Raw genomic sequence first — 23289 nt, forward strand, 5'->3', positions numbered from 1 at the left:
TGCAGGAAAATGAAATTGTTCAATTTTTGCAAGTAGGGGGATAATTCATGCCTCTGATTTTAATTAGAAAGTAAGACCAGTATCATAAAATGTCTTTCTTTTATATTATCTTTTACCATTCCCTATGTCAAAGTTACCAAGAAAACTCATTGGAAAACCGTAACTCAGCTTGCCATCTTATTAACATCTTGAGAAAAACAAATCACATTACAGCAAATGTCAATACAATGAAATAAAACAAACAGTGGGGACTTAAACTACAGATATGCTAAACACAGCAGGTTATTGATACAGTAGCTGATTCAAACGAACACTACTTGCTTTTCCATTGGAAATAAAATTTAGGATCCACCTCTTAGCTGCAGATCTGAGATTCAATACAACTTTGTTCTGTATAAAAACAACAAGGAGTCCTGTGGCACCTTAAAGACTAACCAATTTATTTGGGCATAAGCTTTTGTGGGTAAAAACCCCACTTCTTCAGATGCATGGAGTGAAAATTACAGATGCAGGCATTATATAGTGACCATATATATATATATAGTGGTCACTATATAATGCCTGCATCTGTAATTTTCACTCCATGCATCTGAAGAAGTGAGGTTTTTTCACCACAAAAGCTTATGCCCAAATAAATCTGTTAGTCTTTAAGGTGCCACCGGACTCCTTGTTGTTTTTGTGGATACAGACTAACACGGCTACCTCCTGATACTTGTTCTGTATAGTGTCTCCATATAAACATTGCTCTAGAAAGCTTTCCCAAGTTAAACAATACAAGACTATTTAGGGGCACAGACGAACACCTAACCTGCTACCATTTAATCATACAAGTTCCATTAGAAAGAATGACAAGAATCCGCATTAGGCCCCAATCAAGCATAGCACTTGAGCAGGCCTTTAATTTTAAACACGCAATAAATCCCACCTGAAACATGAAGTGAAACTGACTCGAACTCAGAAGTGTAATTGCATAGCGTGCCTTTCCCTGGCACAGAGCTCAGTGAGATGCAGAAAGGGGGCCATCGGGAAAAATGATTAGAATTAAACTATTTTTTTAAATTCATTCTGATTTAATTAACCAATTCTGATTAACAGAGGAAAGGACTTTTCTGTGGAAGGGTGATGGTTGTTTTTAAATAAGTATATGATTTTTAATCTGAAAGTTTCCATTTTAAAGGCAATTTTTAAAACTATCCATCATCAACCAGCTTGAAGGGAAAACAAGTTCTCTGCAGAAAAGTCCCTTACCAAGCTCAGAAATCCACTATCCTGAGATGCTGTTGACCGTTCATGGCACGTCTCTTTTGGTATCCACAGAAGAATATTCTACTTGCACAACATCATAAAGCAATCTTTACCTACTGGCACTTTGCTGGCAACAGAAGGGTACTTAGTACAGCAATCCTCTTGCCACCATGGACAGCTGGCTAACAGAAGACATCAGTAAATTGGTAATGGAAGCTCAAGAACGTGAGGCCACCAACCAGGAAAAGGAACAAGTCAGACTCTTAATCTTGGATTTTTCCCCTTTCTAATCAAATTAAAACATATGCCTCATTTCCTCTGGACAAGAAAGGCTTTGTGTTTATTTCCCATTTTAAAAAAAGCTTTCGCTATCACGTATAGCTTCAGCTGGGAAGTTCTGTGCTCCCAGCTATACCTATTTGCATTCAAAGGGTATTGCATGTGTAAGAAAGACATTTGTAGTGTGCATTAGTAACATTTGCTTGCATCTGCAGAATGGTAAGAGAGCAAGATACTCCAGGTGGACCTTACATTTAAAGGCAGGATACTTGGGGAATAAAGAGATTTTCCACAATGATGTCACTAAAGGTTACCAAGCTAAGAAAGCCATATATTAAAACAACCCCTGATACTTGACACCATATATTAAAAGTTTACTAGCAAAGTCTTGTCCTGAGCTCTCTAGATAGAAAGTTCAGGGCAGCTAGATATTGTCTGAATCAGATTTTTCAACATGGTAGACATGCAGCAGGATGCACAGGGGTCCTGATCCTGTTACTTATGTGTGCGGTCACAGTGATGTCAATGGGGCTATTCACGGGGGCCAGGGCTGCAGAACGGTATAATTTTGCATTTGATTTGCATATGCCTTTGCCATGACTGCACATATAGCAACATTATCATAATGGCATAACCAGAATAGCCAAAGCCACAATGGAGATATTAAGACGGGCTTTGCCGTAGCATAAACCCCAAAGTTCTAGGGAGATCAGTGGGACTCTTTCTTCTGATATCAATGGACTTTGGATCAGGAAAACAGAATGTGGGAGGAACAAGGAAAAGAATTCTGTGCATTCACCCTCGGCTCAAGTCCTAGTTCCACTCTTTCCGTTCCCGACAGTTCGTAGGTCGCACCTGAACACTGGGAACATACTGAAGGATTATTTGTGGCCAGTGTATTCCTTGCATCCCCTTTTCCCTACCCCATTGTGGAGTGTCTCAGGAGTGGTAACTCTACCCCTGGCTCACTGTGCTGGCTTGAGCAAGCTCCTTCATCTCCCTGCCACATCGAAGATAATAAAAATGAGACCATTGTCACTCATTGGCAGGTGACAAGATCGCATTCCTTCCTTCCTTCCTTCCTTCCTCATGAAAACACCAGTGTTTGAGATTTTGTCTGGAGACAAATCAAATGCTGTCTCAAAACATGCACAATCTCAAACGCTCCTGCGTTTTCATGCAAACCACGTCATCTTAGAAAAAGGAAAATGTCTGGAGTGCAAAATGGCCCAGCACAAAATTACAAACCATGTCTCCCTAAGCACAGATGCTCTATAGTCATCAGGGGGGTTTAAACCTTGGACCTTCAATACAAAACACATAGCCTCCTACCACTTAAGCTGAAGGAGACATGTTCAGTATGGGTAAGTACGGTCACTGGGACAAGTACTAGAGGAGACAAGATCATATCCACTACCCCACTGGGTCACACACCAAAAGCCCTCCTTATCCAATGCTTCAACAATCCAATGCCCACTGATGTCAAAGACTCTTATCTTCAGTTTGTTTGGATGAGATCCCAAATCGCCACTGTCTCCACATTCACGTCCCATCTGAAGTCTCACTTCCTCCCACGAGAAGTGAACTATACACGTAAACCATCCAAAGACTCTTCTCCTCTTCTGGGCTTCCCAGTGCACCCTGCCTACCCAGAGCCTCCTCCACTCCAAGCTCTTTGGGTCAGAGACCATCTTCAATTGTACAGCCTCAAGCACATTGCCAGCACTTAATAGTCAGCAGCGGAGCAAAGACGGTTTGCTTACATTGAAGGAGGTACAAACCAATGCTCTGAGCACCCCGTGTCTTGCAACAGGGGCCGTTGTGTCAAATAACAAATCCGCCCAAGTGTGGAAACTTAACCGGCAACCTTAGTGAAAAAGAGGAGGAAAATAAGGGCTGCAAGAGAGACTGCTGAGAGCTGGCCTTGCTAAGGGCCGTTTTCTTCCCTCCTTCACCCTCCTGCTCCTGCAAAAGACGAGATCATCCTTTCTATCAAAAAGGGGTGGGGATCGCACAGAAGTATCAATATTACTACCCAGGGTATCGTCATTATAATCCATCATTCCGCGCAACACTGGCTGCAAACAAAGCAGCTCGGAAGAAATAGGAAGTGTGAAAACGGTAGGAAATAAAAGGCCGTTCTGTGTTTTTGCAGCTGGGACCAGTTCAGTTTGGTGGGGCTTTATCTGGGGACGGGGGGCTGATAAGGAGGAAACAGCCAGTGGGTGATTTGGGGTTTATTTTATTACTATTTTTCCACTGGAAAAAAACCCCACCAAATAAAAACACTTTTGTTAGCGGGAAATCGCAGCACATTTGTCAAAGGGCAAAACTGCCACTTCTCATTATGGGGCCCTGACAAAGGATCCGCCCCACTAGCGATTTAGATTAATCGCTTTTCATTAAGAGCCAATAAACAAACTCCAGCCAGAAACGAGCGCTTCTGCCAGTTCCTGGGGTTGCCATTTATAATTGCTAGAAGGAACCGCCGAGGAGCACCAGCGAGTTGTCAAATGTAATTTATAGGTTTTTAAGATCTAATCATTTTCTATAATACTAGATTAAATGGCAGCCTTTATTAAAGAGGAAATTACATTTCACCTTGCTGCATTCTGGAGTATATATTTGTGTGCCTTCTGTGGTTTGGAAATGGGACTGGACGGGGGGAGTTGATTACTGCGAAGGGGAAGTCCTTGAAAACGTACTTGAGCCGAGGACGGCGACGACACGGCATTCCTCCCGACGCTGCAGCTCCAACGCTCATCTACGCCTGAACGGCGAAGACCTGGTCTAAACAGAAACCTGAATGAAGCTTGGGGCTGCAGCAGGAAGGCAGGTACAATAAGCACAGAGGTTACCGGTATGGAGGGTGTCCTCTCTTGTGAACCCCATTAGCTGCATGATCCTATATGGGTGAAATTCAAGAGTCCCATTCAGGGGTTAAGCTAGGCTTCAGATACTGTACAAGGTCCTGTGCTGGCCCTGGGCCCAGTGTGAATTTCACCCACGTAACACTCCAACAGATCTGGAAGACAGTCAAGTCCTAACTGCCTGGTTCATTTTGGATGGCAGTGCTTGTTTACAAGCCTGGAGAGCTCGTGAATAAAGCCAGCCAAAACTGGAGCTGTGGGTGGGTGTGATTATTCTGTTCAGAGCATCTCTGCATAAACACCGGATGAGAAAGGCTGGGGCTTTCAGAGCAGGAACCAGAGAATGGGGAGTCTCATCCGGGCCCACGGGATCCCTTCCAAGGGCAATGTTGGGCTCATGCCCCTGGGCTGAGATTTTCAGAGCCCATCAGGAGAGTTAACCGCACAACTTCTACAGAAGTTAATGGGAGTCGTAGGGCTAAATCCTCAGGTCGGCAACAAAAACCGAACCCAGGGGCTATATTGTTGAAAGTAACCGCTGGCTTGGGTGGGAAGCACGGAGGCACTCCACACCTGGCCTGGAGGATGGAGCAGGGCCAAATGCCTCCATGGGCAATGGGGGAAGCTACAGCTGCTTCACCTTTTAAAAGGGCGAGCCTGGGAATCTCCCTCCTGAGCCAGCGTGGGCTTGGAAGTGGGAAGCAGACACATCATGTCACCAGGGCCACTGAAATATATTGAGTGCCACTGATGATGCTAATGTAACAATACCCCTAGGCGGGACTGGAACCTACAGAGCTGAGGGTCTGAAAGCACAAGCCCCTAACACTTGAGCTAAAAGCCTAGCTGCAGTGGGAGACTCTTAAACTTCTTTACAAGCGCTACCCACTAGAGGGGGACAAAGTGTCACCCGGCATTAGTGTGGCTTTCACTAATACTCCACTACACCTAGCATTCGGAGTCCCCTTTGGCTGCCATCACCTTCCATGGTGCAGGATGGAACCCTCAGCGCATGGAAGTGCCAAACTGTGGCTCCCTTTCACCTGCCCTGCACATCAATCCAGCTCCGTATCTCTCTTAAACTGTATTATCTGTGTCACTAATCGCACAGCAGAGCATTCGAACTGAAAGCTTTATCCTCCCTTCCTCACCTGGCTCTCCTTCCCCAACAGAAGGCAATGAGTCTGCTTTGCACCCAGTGGAATCTTTGCTTAAAATGGCTTTTGTCTGAAATTGAAACAACCTGCCATAAAAGGCATTTTTATTAATATCAGGTTTCGTGAAGCCCTTTTATTTTATTTCCCATCCAAACATACATTTTGATTGTAAATTATAAGACCGCATCTCTTTAAATGGGCATCGAGAAGTTTTACAGGTGCAATATCTCCAGCAATAGCACCACATTAGCAGGAAGCATCCTAGTAAATGAATAAAGAAGCCACGCTCAAAATGCATGCCTTTTGTTCCCAGAAATAAATACATGGCGCTAAACTCTTATTTACAGCCTTCTGATTTTCCTGATCACTTGTAATATGCTTTTCATGAACTGTGTCTATTTCAGAATCTCCAGCCTCACTTTTATTTCCCAACATAAAGAACATAAAGTGTTGTTGGGGAAAAAAAAAAAAAAAAAAAAACTCAACAAACCTTCCAAACCTGCTGAGCTAAAGAAGGGATAATGGCATAATGTCAGTAACGTCATCATTAGCAGTACATTGCACTGGTTTGAGATTAAAAACGAGGTTTGTCTTGAGAAATGACTGTAAAAATGGCACCCTGTTTATTGCCTCTGATATTTCCATATCAGATATGCTCATCTTACTAGTGAAAAGATGATTTTCTACCTGCTAGACCTTCAGGCTCAAAGTCAAGCCTGGCTCTTTCTGGAGTTGCTGGAATTTTTCATGCAGATAGTTTTCCTGCTGGAAAAAAAAAACGGTTTTATCTAAGGTGAAAATGGGGAAATGTCCATTCCAATTGAAAGTTTTGTTTAATTTTGGCTTAAAATGCAGTTTTGTTTCAGCTTCTCAGTTTAAAAAAAAACAAGATCAAATGATGTTCGCGGGGCTTTTCCTGACTACCTGGACAGTGCATCTGAGGCCTTGGCTACACTGGCAATTCACAGCGCTGCACTCGCTGCGCTCAGGGGTGTGAAAAAACACCCCCCCGAGCGCAGTGAGTGCAGCGCTGTAAAGCACCAGTGTAATCAGCGCCTGCAGCGCTGCACGCTCACTCGCAGCGCTGCAAGCTATTCCCCTCGGAGAGGTGGAGTACTTGCAGCGCTGCGAGAGAGCTCTCACAGTGCTGGCGGCGCGACTACACTCGCGCTTCACAGCGCTGCCGAGGCTGCAAGGTCGATTTCAGCGCTAATCCTCTCGTCGGGGAGGAGTACAGAAATCAATTTTAAGAGCCCTTTAAGTCGACAAAAATGGCTTCGTGTGGACGGGTGCAGGGTTAAATCGATCTAACGCTGCTAAATTCAACCTAAACTCGTAGTGTAGACCAGGGCTTAGTGTCAACACGTTAATTCAAACCAAAGATTAGTTTCATTGCAACATTAAAGATAATTTACGTTTATAGAAACCAAAACAAACCAGAATGAAACAACGTTTTAAGTCAAAGCAATACAAAAAATGTTGTTTTTCTTTCAAAATGTTGATTCAAACCAAAATTTTTAAGTTCTCATCACTTCAAAACCTCTGACAGGAAAATCAATATTTTTCAACCAAAACATTTCAAATGACGATTATTCTATTGAAAATGTGGGTTTTCCAACCAGTTCTTCCCTTCCTTTTCCTCCATCATCATCCATTCAGTTATACCGTAGCAACCTTACTGTCTTTGGATCATGTGATACCTCTGCAGCCCTACTGCCTTCAATAGGGTTTGCACAGATGTAACACATTGCAGCTAAGGTCGTATCAGTCCAAAATTTTTGAATCAGTTCTACTTAAAAACCAATTTAGTTAAAACAGGTCTGTAAATTTACCCACACAAGCTACATCAATAGAAACCAGCTTTTTAAATTGATCTGAGAAAATCCGCACAGGCTTTTTGCACCATGTAAAAGCACACCTTCACTCAAGCTGGTGCAACTTCCGTGTTGAGACCAGCCCTTAGTTAAAACATCTACTGAAGATATCCAAGAAGAAATAGATTCCTGCAGGAGTAATGGGAGAATAAAGGAGCAAAAGCTCACTTTCATCCCTAAAATCAGCAGATCTGATGCTGAATACACACAGTAAGAAAGCACCGTAGTGACAAGATCACTTTCCAAAGAAGACCCGCATGGTGCTTGTGAAAAAGGCTGCATTGCACCAAAGTGCTGTTTATCCCAGGTCAGGTAAAGGGCCAGTAAACCTTCTCTTGTACCCCTGGCAGTGTATCCCAATCCGGACTAGGAAAGGGTGAGAAGGTATTTTGGAAAATTCTGTTTCTATGTCCATTCAGTCTTTGCCTCTTCTCTGAGGATAACAACCATAGCGATGTGTTCTGTGATGTGGACCCCTGTCTTCTGGGAAGTATACTGAGGCTCTCAAACCGATTTGACATAGGCCGTCAAATAGGACAGCCTTCAGCTAGTAACAGCTACTAACCTGGGCTGGATTCCAAGCAGCAATCTAGAGGTAATAAGAGTGGGGATTTTGCAAGTCAGAAGGGTAAACACCAGGGAGGGAGAAGAGCTAAAGCTAAAGGACTATGTTGGCACCGGAACAAATAAATATAAATTGGTTGTGAATAAATTTAGGCTGGAAATTAGGAGGTTTCTAACCATCGGAGGAATGAGGTTCCGGAGCAGCCTCCCAGCAGGAATAGTGGAGGCAAACAACCTAAATCGTTGGAAGACAGAGCCGGATACATTTATGGATGGGATTATATGATGAGGTGGCCTTCAATAGCTTGGCACTAAACTCAGCGATCCAGGAAGTCTTTTCCAGTCCTATGTTCCTAGATGAAGCATTATTGAAATTTGTGATGCTATTTTCTTTAGCATGAGACAGCCCCAGCCCAATTTCTCGGGCACAATATCCTCCTTAAAGTTGAGACAGGGATTTCCCCCAACAACTTGTGGACATCAATCTCCTGGTACAGATCTCCTGAGGTTTCCTGAGAGCTAATGATTCTGGACCTACGCTAGTCTAGCTTCTTGTAACTTCACTTCTTATGGCTTGAAAATTACCATTAATAACAGATTTAATTAATGAGAATAGCATCAGATCACTAGCTCTGAGAACTAGAACACTGTAACCTGAAAGGATGAAGTGCACTGCACTCACTTTATAAGGTTTTATGGAGCATGTGTTATAAAAGTACCTCAACCGTAAGGCTTTTATACCTTGGCACTCACTTCGATACAATCCCATAAAATCCAAGCAATCTTTAAGTGTTAAAGGTGACTTTCACCACTGTATTTATTACTGAATAATGAAAAATGGGACAGACACACGTACAAATTGAGCAATGAAACACTGTGTAACCAGTTTCCGATGCTTCAGCGAGGGGCCACGCTATACGAACCATGAAGAAACAACCAAACAAGCCTCTCAAAACCCATTTGGGACTCCAGACGAACCTCTCACCAGAACCTCCTTTCCATGCAGACTTTTTGTTTTAATTACACACCAGCATATAAACCAGCAAACTCTGCAGGATCACAAAGCTCTGGGGCTCAGTGCCCTACCCGAAGTGTATCTGCCCCAACGGGTCTCACACCACAGCCTAAGCTTGAAGCCCTTCACAATCGGGGGCTTCAATAAGGGGCTTCAGGCAGAGTGCACGGCTCTCCTCCTATGCTAACGGCAAAAGGGAGCCGTACACACACCCACTCTCCTTTCCTAGGCTTGGGTAAGCAGTTCTATCCGGGGGGGAGTGGTGAGAGCAACCCCTGCTGTTCACACTCCTGGGGTAACTGCCTATTATCCGGTCTCCACATCTTCCCTGTGGCAATTAAGGTGCTTCAACATATGAGAGAGGGGAACACTGGCCCAGTGCGATAGCCGTTGTGTGTCCGCCCCAGACCTCCCTGGTAAATGGGCCTGCCTACCCTATAGGCACACCCCTGGTGCCAACCATGGCTCTGCAGAGACCTATCTCGGTTTCCCCTTCTCTCCCGGCACCCACACAAGCTTTCTCCAGGTTAATGCCACTTCATGCCCAGGGCTGGCTGAATAACAAACAGTTCAAAACAATCCTCAAAAGTCCCAAAGTAAATTCTGTCACCAAAGCATCCAAGTTCATACTCAGCTCTGGCACCCTCAGCAGGCCTGGAGCACTGCTGTCCAGTCCACTCTTCGCCCACCAGGCGCTCAGCCTCCTTCAGCTCTCTTGCTCTCGCTCTTGATACAAACAAATCCCTTCTGCTGCTCTCCTGGCCCTGCCCCGGTTACTCAGGGACTCCTGCTCTCTGCAGCCTCTGCCACTGCTCCCACTACCAGCACCCTTACCTCCCTGAGTTGAGAGAGGTCAGTGAGTAGCCTTCCTTCCCCAGCGGCTGTCTCCCCCTTTATAAGGCCCAGGTGCCTTCCCTTAAGCCCAAGTGGGCACCGGATAATCAATCACAAAAGCACCAGACTCCGCTCCCTCTTAAAGGGGCCAGTCACCCTAGGACACCTCCCTTTGTCCTATGGCCATAAACCTCTTATAAGGCCCAACCACTGGATAGGGACAAAGACCCATGTTCTCCTAGCATGTGTTACCCAGAGTTGGGTCGCATCTGAGATCATGGCAGCTCAATTTTCATTTGTTTTGTGCAGATATTCAATAGGATGGAGCAGTGGGCAGAGCCTTTTGGGATTCCAGGGGTGAAAGGTTTGCTGGCAAAAGAGCCATCGCCCATCACTCTTCTGTGGGAATGGTTTCAGGAGAAGGAGTGATACCATCTCAATGCTTTCCCCCCTAATCCTGTTACTTGTCTGAGGAGAACTCATTCAAGGCTAGTCAAACAAAGATGGCTGCCTTCCCATTATCCATGGCTAGGAGTCCATCCAACAGCACAACCATTGTTCCCATTCACATGTTGAATTAAGCCTTGCAATACCCCTGTAAAGTAGGTCACCATGGTGATCTCCATTTTCTTTCTGGTTATTTGTTTAGATGTGTACAGAAGCAATAGGGTTGTCTGAGGCGCCTGGCGCCCGTACCATAAATTAAAAAAAGAATCAAAATGAAGCAGCCCACACAACACAAACCTCACACACCCAGCAGATCGAACGCCTGGCAAAACCCCATTAAACCCAACCCTCTGCAGCAGCGCAGGCACACAGATGCACCGTGTGGCATGCCCTGAAGATCAGCAAATCAAAGCTAGTTTGGACCAAGTGAGAAAGCTGGCCCCTCATGGAAGGCATGATACCTCCTTTATGCAGATGGGGAAACTGAGGCATTACAATTCAGTGGTTTATGTGAGATCAGAGGCAGGAATAGACCCAAGGGATTCCAGGTCCCTCTTCCAACCTTTCCATGAAGCTAAATTCCACACTAGATCTGAATTGTACAATATAAACAATTGGAGAAAGGAGTCAAACTAGACATGTTGCAAACCAGAAACCTTTGGTATTGTTTTATTGTTAAGCAGGTCAGAACGACATGTCTCCCTGCTTTATCTTGTCTTCTTGGTACTGGACACGTGTACTTTTCCTGTTTAATTACAAGGCACAGCAAGCATTTGCTTGTTAAATTTCAGGTGCCGGTGGGGATGGAAGTCATCCAAGAAGCATGTATCTGACCTGGCAAAGAGTGACTTATTGGCGCCGGGCATGTGATTGGTTGTAAAACCTTTTTACTGCTAGCCACATAACAGATCCTACCCAACATGAATTGCTCTCATTTGATATTAATTAAAATTCCTTTCTATGATGTTCTATGAACACATGGGGAAAATTCCTATTTGTCACTATTCATTTTCAGGTGGAGGGATGAAAATGAATAGTGACAAATAGGAATTTTCTCCATGTGTTCATAGAACATCATAGAAAGGAACTTTCATGCTACAACTTGATCTTTCTTCTCTTTTTTCCCCGACCATTAGTGGTCATTCTGTTCTGGGGTGCTTAGAAATGGGGATCCTTCTTCTCCACAGACAAAGTCCCTTTTCACAATCCAGAAAGGCTGTACATGGTGACTGGTTGTATTAGGCAGGTCCTCTCTAGAAACTGGTGCACTGGTTGCTGGGGATGACGGCCTGTTGCTTAATGCAGGGGTAGGCAACCTATGGCACTCGTGCCGAAGGCGGCATATGAGCTGATTTCAGTGGCACTCACACTGCCCGGGTCCTGGCCACCGGTCTGGGGGACTCTGCATTTTAAATGAAGCTTCTTTAACATATTAAAAAGCTTATTTACTTTATATACAACAATAGTTTTGTTCTATATTATAGAGTTATAGAGAGAGACCTTCTAAAAAACATTAAAATGTATGACCGGCACGTGAAACCTTAAATTAGAGTGAATAAATGAAGACTCGGCACACCACTTCCGAAAGGTTGCCGACCCCTGCTGTAGTGTATCTCAACAGCCCCTTCCATGACTGTGCTGAGGCCCGGTCAGGATATAGAGGGAGACCCTGTGGATGACATTATGCAGCACAGGTTATGTTTGGATGTGGGAGCTAGAGAGCCAGCGAGAATCACAGGGTCTGTTTGTGTCCAGCAGCCTCACTAAAGAATCCCTGAGTCCAGTTTCTTCTCCACTATAGCATGACCCAAAAGTTCAGAAATCCCTTCTGAGTGCAGAGTGAGAGACTGACTGGAAAGTGCAGATGTCAGAACTCAAAGATGTTCAGAGATTCCATTTAAATGAGCAATCTAACATCCCTAGCCCTCTACTGTGTATGAAACTGGGTTGGAATTTCATGACATTAGCATCAGCCTCCAAATACCACACATACAGTCTAGATTCTGCTATTTCAGCACTTCTGGTCTTTGCTGAACTAGGAAGAGCAGAGAAAATGAAAATCAATTCATCCAAAAGAAAAGAAAGAAAAGATTTAGTTCAAGTTTTGGGCAGACTTTGATGCTTGTTGTCTCCAAGCCGGGCCAGCTCTTGCATACAAATTAGCATGTGCACACCCTCATTCCTGCTCAGAGACCCCTTCTAATCAATGGGAAGCAGCCGTTAAGTCAGACGGGGAGAGCTGAAAATCTAGAAAGACCAACGCTAGACCGTTCTTTTTACTTTTCCGTTTAGCATCAAATCATTTAGCGCTGAACTAGTGATACAGTAAAACCACTGCAGGAAGCGCTGTATAAAGACATACATTTACATTTTCCAAAAGTGGTTTCCAGGTGACACGTCTCCCCTGGTCCCAGCTCAGAGGATGAGCTTTTTCAAAAGCACTGTCATCCAGCTTATTCTTTTAGTTGCGAGATGTTTTGTGTCATTGAATGTGTCTCCTCTGAAAGCCCTGTGGATGACAGGTTTCCCCTGATCTCAGCAGTGAGATGCCCAGGAATGGCTAACCTCACGGAATGGGCTTGCGCTTTAGCAAGTGAGTGATACTTAAACAACCACGTGTGATTACGTGTAACTGGGCACTAGCCAGAAGAAGAGGTTTGTAATGTTTCTCATCAATGTTTTGCCTTGATCTGTAGACTGGTGCTTTGCGCAAGCTAGATCAGCGGGGTTCTTTTTTCACTCTCTGTGCTTTTACATGCAGAAGCCTTAATTGCTGTAAAATCCCAAATATGGTTTTGCATAATGCAGAATCACCAGCCTTCTATAACAGTAGCATTGTTTCCATGCTGTGGGTATAAGGGAATAGGTAGCATTTGTAGTTATAACATGTATATTATTTGAATCAATGCACATTTGTACTATTCTCCATAGAACACGAGAGCAATTATCATTGTTGCAGTAACTTACCAAGGTAAGCAGAGAAGATTGTAGAAAATAGTGCTATGGGGTAAGCAAAGCCTACGTGCACTAAAATTCATGGATGGGAAGGTACATTGAAAACACCATTTATATAACAAAACTTCTGTGGTTATAGATCTGGATCTTGCAAACACTTACGCATGTGAATAACTTTACTCATGCTAGTTGCTCCATTAAAGTCAAAGCTATTTGTGTGAATAAAACTACTCCTGGGTGTAAGTGTCTGTAAGATGGGGCTCATATACAGTAGAGTATTTCATTTGAGGATTGCATAATGTTTCACAACCATTACATGGATATATTTTAAGATAATAAAAATTGCATTACGGGTCATCCCAGAGACTATTAAACCTCAATAAATCTGTAAATACCTTCATGCTTTTCACTGTTTATTTCCTTTTTGCATTTTATTCCGTTTGGAGAGGGAACATAAACAGTCGTAAGAGACATCTATGGTCACCGATTATTAGAACCTATCTGTCTTCGGGCACGTCTCCCAATACGGGCAGAGACACACGCTCATTCTGCTCAGGCTAAGAGGCAACAGAGTGGACGCGGCAGGGCAAGCTAGCCTCCCAAGTGCAATCCCACCTGATCCTCTGGGTGCGAACTTGGGTGGATAGCCTGAGCCACACTGCTATAGAACACTGGCCTGAACAGAGCTAGAATGTGTCTGTCTACCCATGCTGGGAAACACCCTCCCAGCTGCTGCATAGACATAGATGCCATATAAGTGTCTAGGGCTATTATCTTAGTGCCTCCCAAGCTTGGATGTTTTTATGCTTGCGCTGTCACCACTGTGCAGTAGTAGGGAAGTGCTATTATCGCCATATCACAGATAAGGAACTGAGGCACGGAGTGGCTAAGACTCACATTGTCAAAGGTATTTCGGCACCTAACTCCATCTGAAGTCAATGGTAGTTAAGCACCGAAGTATCTTTGCGGATCTGGGCCTACAAGACGTGCCCAAGGTCACGCAGCAAGCCTGTGATGGAGCGGAGGGTCAAACACAGGTCTCCTGCATTCTAGGCTAGTGCCTTAGCCATCTTCCTCTCGAGAATTAACAGGATGCGGTTATGTTTTGGTTGGAAACATTTCTATTAAACTTGTAAAATCTTTTTAACCCAATCTTCGTTTTAAACCAATCTTGACCTGACATTGTCAAAGTCAGTTAGGTGACGCAACATCCTAGTGAGGTAAATATGAAACCCAATTTTTTTTACAGATAGGTAAATCGGAGAGACAGAAAGTAAGTTAAGTGACTTGACCAAGGTCACAGAAAGAGTCAATGACAGCATTGAGAATAGGACATAAGAAACCTAACTTTGAGTCCATTACTGTAATCCCACCACATCTCTACCATATTCCAGTGTACTAACAAATTATATATTGGCTAGAGTCCAAAATCTACTGATTTTGGATGTGAAACCCTGAAAGCCAACCAGATACAATTCTGCCTATATGAATACATCACATGTTTTCTGTTTCTCCAATTCTTGCATTGTTTAATTAATAAGGGACACGTGCACAGAAAGAGAATTTTTGGATTTTGATAATGTTCTCTTTCCTCCATTAGTCACACCATTGTGGTGTCTTTATGTTTATTCTTCAACACTGAAGTAGGGGCTATGTTATAGAGCAACTTGGAAAATTATTTCATAAACATTTTCAAAACAGATTAGATTTCTCTAGACCCACATTCCATTTTTTGTCAAATTTGGGTGATAATTTGTAGTCAAATTTTAATGGACATTGTTTCCCAATTGTTTTGTTTATTGAAAAGTAAATTTTCTTGCTGAAACTGGATTTTTGGTAAAGGAAAAATTTAGAAAGTGATTTAGACAAATTTCATTTTAAAAAGCATGGGAGAAAATTTCACAAACAAAGGAAAACTTAAATAGTGTCCACAATTTTTCACAAGAAGTTTTATTTCTGGCAAAAATACCTTTTTTTAAACCAAAAAACACCTTTTTCATGTGAAAATATTGTCCAGTTCTGCCATTTTGTTATGACATACTCTTAGTTTTCCACATTTTCAGTTTTTACCGATTTTCACCAATAAATTACCAGGTTTTTTTTAATTAAAGGAGTTCGATTTTTACTAATTTACGCCCATTTACCAATCTACTCAATATTTTTTCAGGTACTTATTTTTTTTAAACTCAACACTTTACGCAATTGTTGTGTCCTGAAGCTCTGACATTGAAGCAGTCGCATAGTGTAAAACACAGAACACAAACTTGGCGGAAGTCAGAAAATCAAACAACATTAATATCTCACTATGATTGGCTCACAATGAGACGCTGGCCACCTATTTCTTTGCGTCTGTTTAGTGCGGTGCTGAAGTGAAATGATCAATCCTCCATAGATAAAGATAAGGCAAACATGGGGCGAAAACGCAAACCTATGCCTGAATACCAGCAAGAAAATCAGTGCTTAGAAAATCTGAAGTAAAGTAAAGACAGGAGTGAAGAGATGCATTGTGCTACAAGTACTGCAGCATTGAGATCAGCACTCGCGCTGACAGAATAAAGGAGCATGTCGAAAGCAAATGACACAAGGAGCTTAAAGAAGAAAGTGAGCTTCAGGATAAACAGTCAATATCGGGAGCTTTCACCAGGGCTTTAACCACAGAGATGACACAGTACAACAGTGTCAATGAATTTGTGTATGCTCTCTGTTTCGCCGGACAACCGCTGTTAATTGCAGAGAGGCCTACTCGTGACTTTGTGCGGCAATCCCGTCCAGCAGCAAAACCCCTTCCTAATTCAGACAGTCTCACTCGTAAGTATCTGAAAGTAAATGACGATGCTTTAGTATCTAAACTGACGGAACGAATTGATGGAAATGTGGTGTCTAGTCTGATTTTTGACAAGTCTTCTACTGCTTTGGACTGTCTGCTTCTTTTTCGTTTTTCAATTTTTGATTTCAAAGCGAATAAACCCGCATTGTTTTGTGCTGATGTGACATTCATCCCCTCTGCTGACAGCCCTTTTGTCGACGCAGCAATAACCGACATGTTTGAGATGTACCAACTCGCTTGGGAAGATGTGGCCACAACTAACACAGATTCCGCTTCCTACTTGGCTAAGTTTGCACGGGAGATTAAACTCAATCAGAAACTGGAGCTGCTACGTATTGCCTGTCCTGCTCATCTGATTAACATTGCACTGTCAGCAGCGACTGCTACGGAAGAAATGAAAGACGTGAAATCTTGCATCGTTGGATTTGAGGCCGTTTTCAAGCCTGCGAACAAGTTGCAGGCTTTGTCTCACACTGTGCAAAACAAGTGCAGAGCCAACTGCGGATTACCTAGCCCTGTCGTGCCACGTCGGTGGAGGAGCTTGTACTCTGCTGCCAGTCATGTAAATCAGTGGTTCTCAACCAGGGATCCGCAGCCCCCTGGGGGTCTGCAAGCCCTTTCAGGGGGGCCATGGAGCCCTGCAGCTGAAACTCGGAGCCCCCAGCCTCCCCGCAGGGCTGAAGCTGGGAGTCCCAAGCCCTGGCGTCCCCCCACTCCCCGCTGAAGCTGGGAGCAGCGGTGCTGAAGCCCCGACACAGGCAGAAGCCCTGAGCTCATGAGCAGTGTTGAGGGGGAACAAGGGTGTTTCCCCCACAACTGCAGTGCCTTACCCAGAGTGGAGGCAGCTCCACCCCCACCTCCTCCTCTCCCCCAGCCTCCTCAGGCCCCACCCTTTGGCCAGGTCATAGACGAAGGGGAAGCCGGAGCCAGGCAGTGCGGGGCAGCTGCTCCTCTGGCTGGTAATGCCATGGAGTGGGCAGCCCTGGCATTCCCCGTCTGCTGCTGGTGCCCGGGGTTGCAGCTGCTCCTCAGCTCCCAGCCCCCTTTGACAGCTCACGTAGCCGGTCTGAGCTGCCCGGCCAGGGACCCGGCTTTGGGGCCGGCAGAGCCCTCGGGGAGCAGCCACCGGAGGGAGAGCAGCCACCATAGGGAGAGCCCTCCCGGCACACTGCCGCTAGCTACCCCTTTCCCTGCACCTTGAGCTCCCTTCTGCTCGGACACAGCCACTAGCTACCCCCTCCCTGCACCCTGAGCGGTTTTCAGAATCCCCCCTTTCAGTTATATTTTCTGGTTGTCCTCCCCCACAACCCAGACAGGCTGGGTGACCTGTTGAGGTCAGTCAGGGAGTGTAGGTGGTGCTTCCTCTCTGGACCCCGCCAGCCCTTGGCCCCCCAAAATAGAAGTCAAACTATGCCCAAGGGTCCCACCCCTGGCCCAGAGCCCCAAGTCCCCCCTCCCTGCCAGGCCCCGGAGTTTTATAGACTGTGGAGAGGGGATCTCAGAAAGAAAAAGGTTGAGAACCCCCGATGTAAATAATGTGTGGACTGTGCTAATGCATCTCCGGGTTTGTTGGTTCTAAACTCTGAAGAGATTGGTAAATAACCCAAATGACCGCCTGATTCTACGCACCAAGGAAATGTCCATTGTTAAAAACTTGGAGTCACTGTGTGACCCACAGAAAACACTGGAGTTTTCTCCAGCTGCTGCCAACACGTTTGCCTATAGAGACGTTTACTGGACCCTGACACCCAAAATCTCTGCTGAACAGAGCACAAAAGCTGCAGGAGAAACATGTGGTGAGAAAACCCAGCTGTTTCCAAAACTCCTTCTGACCCCGGAACACAAGACAATCAAAAGAGCATTCAAAACTTTCATCACAATGCTCAGCGAGGAATAGGAGACTACTGTGGCCTGTAATCGGAATCTCAAAATGTTTGGTGCCGAAGATTCTTTTTGGAATGTCATCCAGGTATGGCACCCTTCCTCAAGGTGATTTTTTCAGCAGACTACGACTGTTATGCCAGATTGTTTCAACCATTTGCCAGTAAAAATGAAATTTCAGATCCGAAAGGGGGATTTGCTATTTACATGAACACGCTTAACCCTGACAGTTAGAGCCTTGCATGGACATAAATGTATATCCGCGAATGCGGATATCTATGGATAGAAATCTGTATCCATTGAACCACAGGGCTCTCCCGGGAACCACAGCAGCGAAAGGAGCAGAACGTGAGGCTGCCACTCCAGGAGCCTGCGCCCCGTGCCGGCAGCTCCTCCCATGCGGCTGTACCGCCCCCAGCCCTCAGGGCCGCACAGATGGGGGGGCAAGTGGGGCAATTTGCCCCAGGCCCCGGGCCCTGCAGGGGCCCCCATGAGAATATAGCATTCTATAGTATTGCAACTTTTTTTTATGGAAGGGGTCCCCGAAATTGCTTTGCCCCAGGCCCCCTGAATCCTCTGGGCAGCCCTGCCAGCCCTGCCCCGGTTGCTCGTTATAGAAGATATCAGTGTTGAAAATGAGGGGCGTGGCCTCCCATTCCATCTTATCCCTCACCAAGGTTGCAGCACAAAGTTTGTGGTATTGCGTATCTGCTCAGAAGCAGCAGGCTGTGAATCCATAAACACAGGCTCTTGACTTCACTGCAGGCACTCAGGAACTGATGGGCCAGGAGAAGGCTAGCTTGCATCAATGCTCTCGGCTTCTGAATTGGCTACAACCTGGCCCAATTCACACACCACAACCCCAGGGAGGCAACCAGCACTGTTTTACTTGCTGACTCTTCATGTAGTCGTGCTACATGGAGTGGAAAAGAAATAGCTTTGCACTGACAAAAACCCAAGCCAACCATAAGATTGATGCCTTTCTTCATTTTATTTTTCTTTCACGGGGAAATGTGGCAGCCCCCAACTCCTGCTGTTTAACTGGAAATCCTGTTTATTAATTATTTACATTACAGTAATGCCTAATATTCCCCAGTCAAAGATCAGGGCCCTGTTATGGTAGGCCCTGTACACACAAGTAACATGAACAGGAGTACTTGTGGCACCTTAGAGACTAACAAATTTATTTGAGCATAAGCTTTCGTGAGCTACAGCCCGCTTCATCGGATGCAACACGGAGGCTGTAGCCCACGAAAGCTTATGCTCAAATAAATTTGTTAGTCTCTAAGGTGCCACAAGTACTCTTGTGCTTTTTGCTGCTACTCGGAAACAAGTAACATGCCATCCCTAAGTCGGAGAGCTCACAGTCTAAGCAGATAGAACTGATCAATGGGGTAGGGATGGATTAGGAGGAGAAGGTAACGACAGCAATAAAACAAAGAGAGGTCAGCAGAAAAGCAGACATCCTAGCTCACCACTTGCCTACCCGGAGCCGGAGGAGAGTGATCTGGAGGGATGACAGTAGAGAGAGGTCTGAAGGGAGATGGCAGCTTTAAAAATGGTGAGGTGGTGTTTCCCCCTATGCAGAGGTGTAGCGGGGTGGTCACCCCGCTCCAGTCCAGAGGAGTTAAAAACAGCCCTGGAGGGAGTTGTGACTGGAGAAAGCAGTTTTTAGGCTGGGCTGATTGGGGGAAGTGGCTGCAGCTGGGGCCACGCCCCAAACAGACTCAGCTGGCCCGATAAAGGCAGAGAAGCCAGGGGCAGAGAGAGAGTCTCCCTCTGCTTGTTGAGGGAGAAGGGCCTGGCTACTTAGAAGCTAAGAAAGGTACCTAGAGTGGAGCAGGGCTGGGGAAAGGCTAGAGGAGCTGGGGAGCTCCAGCCTGGAGAACTGCAGGCCTTGATAAAGGCCAGAACAGGTACTGGGGCTACAGAGGGGTAGCCAGGGGTAGGCAAAGGCAGTAGGTCCAAACCCAACCTTGCCAGTGATGAGTAGGCTGCTACTGCAGTCTGCCCCAGGGCGTGGGGCTAGATGATGACTGGCAGTACTGAGGTGAGGTGGGGATAGTGGGTGGGGGTTCCCTGAGGAGGGGAGACCCTAAGTCTGAGGGGTTACAGCCAGGGGGCAGCACCCCAGATAACAGGGCGCCGGGTCTGGGAGGGACATGGGGGGCCAAGTGGCAGTTGGATCACCAGCCTACAGAGGGAGCTCCGGGCTGGAAATCGAGCTAATTCCCTGAGAGACCAGCAGGAGGTGCCGCAAGGGTGAGTCTGACGCCCTACAAGAGGGGACGGCCTGGGGGAAAGTACCATGATGTTGGAAGGAGGAGAAGACAGGCACGCAAACGGGACTGGCACTAGAACGGGTCAGGAAATATTTTCCCCCCTGTGAAAAATGGTGACGAAAATGAAAATGTCTTTGTTTTCCTCCATGTGAAAATCTCCATTTTGATGGAAAGCATCTGACCAGCTTTCGCTGGCCTCATTGGAAGAGTGAAGGTGAGGGGAGGGGAGTTAGATAGCTCAGTGGGTTAGCAGATCTGAGAGCCAGGTTAGGCAAAATGGTGAAGGCCTTCTAGGCAAAGACAAGAATGTGGTGGAGGAAGGGGAGCCTCTGGAGGCACATAAAGGGGCCAGGAGGGTCATGGGGTCAGAGTCCCTTAGCTCCCTCCACAAACACAACCCATTTCTGGAGATATTCCTCCCAGCTACTCCCAAGGGAACTGAGCCCACCTACCCTACCTGGTGTAGGGGCAGATTAGGGGTAGTGGGTCGGAAGGAGGGGGTCACAGTGGATCCTGTAAAGCCTCAGTCCCAAGTGAATGGTTTTGCAGGAGCTCCCAGATGTGCATGAACCAAGCCCTGGTGTGACATTCCCCTCTGCTGTTATCTGGACCGGTGATCTGCTAGGTCACTCCAATCCTTGACCCTGGGAGCCAGCCTTACCCTGCTCTGCTGGGAGAACCCCCACTCCCGGGCTGTTCACGCACAGCCTCTGGCATGTAAGCTGCTCCTTGGATTGTGCAACCAAATGACACTAGCCAATATCTCCGGTCCCAGACACAACCCCAGGAACCTCCGTCTTGCAGTGTCCAGTTATGCCCGCTGGACGCTGCAAGCTTATATCAGTTCGTCAATTTAACAAAGACATTGATATGTACCAGGCTTGTTCTCCCAAGGGGAATCTTTGACATGCTTCAAAACAAATGCATTGTTTCAGGTAGAACAAACAAACAGATTTATTAACTATAAAAATATATTTTAAGTGATTATAAGTCAAAGCATAAGTCAGATTTGATCAAATGAAATAAAAGCAAAACGCATTTTAAGCTGAACTTAACACTTTCAATGCCCTTACAAACGTAGATGCTTCTCACCACGGGCTGGCTGGTTGCTTTTCAGCCAGGCTCTCCCCTTTGATCAGCATTTCAATCACTTGGTATGGTGTCTGTAGATGTAGGTGGAAGAGAGAGAGAGAGCATGGCATATGTCTCTCCTTTTTATCATGTCCTTTCTTCCCTCTTGGCTTCGTGCCCTCCCCCCCACACACACACTTTCAGAGTCAGGTGAGCATTACCTCATCGCAGTCCCAAACTGACCAAGGGAAGGGGGGTGACTCCCTTGAGAATCCAACAGATTCTTTTGTTGCTGCCTAAGTCAGTGTCCTTTGTTCCTCTGAGGCTGGGCCAGGTTTGTCCCACACATGCCCTGATGAGGTGTGAACTGTCTCTCTGCTCTTGGAGAGTTTTTGCCTGGGCTTATTTTAAGCCAGGAGGATACATTTGCGGCCTCATAACGACATACATGAAATTATAACCTACAACATTACTATAACATCACTGTAACAACAATGCTCAAGGCATCATGAGCCTTCCGAAGACAGCTGACATGACAAACTTTGTGTTGGATACCACACCATCATTTTACAAGGATGAACATGGGAGTGCTGGGTGTTCTCCCGAGGTACAGAGCATCACTCCTAGTCACTGCACTCTCTTCCGCCACTAATGAAGAACCCCAGGCGTATGTCTACGTTGCGGCATGGGCTGCAGAACAGGCTAGCCACCCACGTACAAGCCCACCCAAGGCACTGGTCCCCAAACTTTTCAGGGTCACGCCCACCCTTACGCCTGTCCACACACCCCTCCCGGGAGCCAGGGCTGGGAGCGGGGCCACTGATCCTAGGTGTGTGGGGGGGCATGGACAGAGGTAAGGAGACACAGCTAGGGGCGGATCTGGGGACAGGGACGGGAACAGAGCTGTGGCCAGGGGCAAAGGCTGGGGGTGGGCATGGGGCTGGGAGCCAGGGCCATGGCTGGGGCAGAGCAAGGCTGGGAGGCGCTCCCTCCCGGCCCCTCGTGGGGGCTGGCCTGGGCCCACCATACTCGCCCCCCCATACACAGAGGGGTGCTTGCCCCACTGCTTGGGGGCCACTGGTCTAGACATACCCTGTAGTATGTGCGTCTTTTTTGTTGTTTCCCCCAAACAAGGGCTCTTGCAAATGGAAGTGACGCTGCCTGTGCGTCGTAAACACAAAGCTGGTGATCTACCTGCACCTTTCAACCTCCTCCCAAATCCCCAGCTCTTCACCTCTCCTCATCCCCTCATTGTTTCCATCCATCCTTCAACTCCCACCACGCCAGCTCTCCGCGCTCAACTGCGTTGTCAGGTTGGGTGCCCTGCTTCGGCTGTTTCTCGGGTTCCCAGTGGATGATCGCGGCCAGTGTCAGTAGCAGGAGCCAAAAATGGTTAGATACATTTTTTTTTTGGTCATAAAGGGGACGGTAACCATGACCGGGGTGTGAAACCCAGTGCAAATGGCAGCACCAATCTCCGCTCCGCCAGGGAGGAGCATGAAAGCTGGCAATAATGCTAATGCTACGGTTCAATCAGAAAATCAGAGCCACGTTTCTCCTGGCTCTATCCACGCATCGCTTGTAACCTAATCTTTATCCTCCTCTGGATGCAGTAATGTCTGTTTGTGTACAGAGGAGCGGGGCAGTTCAAGATGGATGGTGCTCACGAAGCTCTGACGAGTGCACAAAGAAACCGTGCAGGTTTCTAAGTCCTGGAAAGGTTCTTTTCTGAGATTCAAACCAGCACTTTGGAACAAAATCAAATAGAGCCTGCCCCCAACACATCCATCTCAGGTTTTCCAGGAGACCCTGTGCATGCTGGGATAGAGCATTTTCTAACATTAAAGGGCTGATCATAGCCGTGCTGATGTAAAAGGACTGCAGCTGCATCTTTAAAAGGTGGCAGGCGCACAGGTGAGCTGGTAGGGGAATAGCTTGTCAAGTGTGCATAAATTGCTTAGTGACAGCTCTTTAAGACACACTGCCCC

General features: G+C 46.3%; 1 protein-coding gene across 1 annotated transcript in view; it reads right to left on the bottom strand.

Annotated features, from left to right (window-relative positions):
• The window catches only part of SORCS3 (sortilin related VPS10 domain containing receptor 3), a 471405-nt gene that overhangs the window by 198836 nt on the left and 249280 nt on the right, over positions 1–23289 (bottom strand). The window lies entirely within an intron of this gene.

The sequence above is a fragment of the Malaclemys terrapin genome, chromosome 7 (genome assembly GCF_027887155.1).
Source record: "Malaclemys terrapin pileata isolate rMalTer1 chromosome 7, rMalTer1.hap1, whole genome shotgun sequence".
NCBI classification, from domain to species: Eukaryota; Metazoa; Chordata; order Testudines; family Emydidae; genus Malaclemys; species Malaclemys terrapin.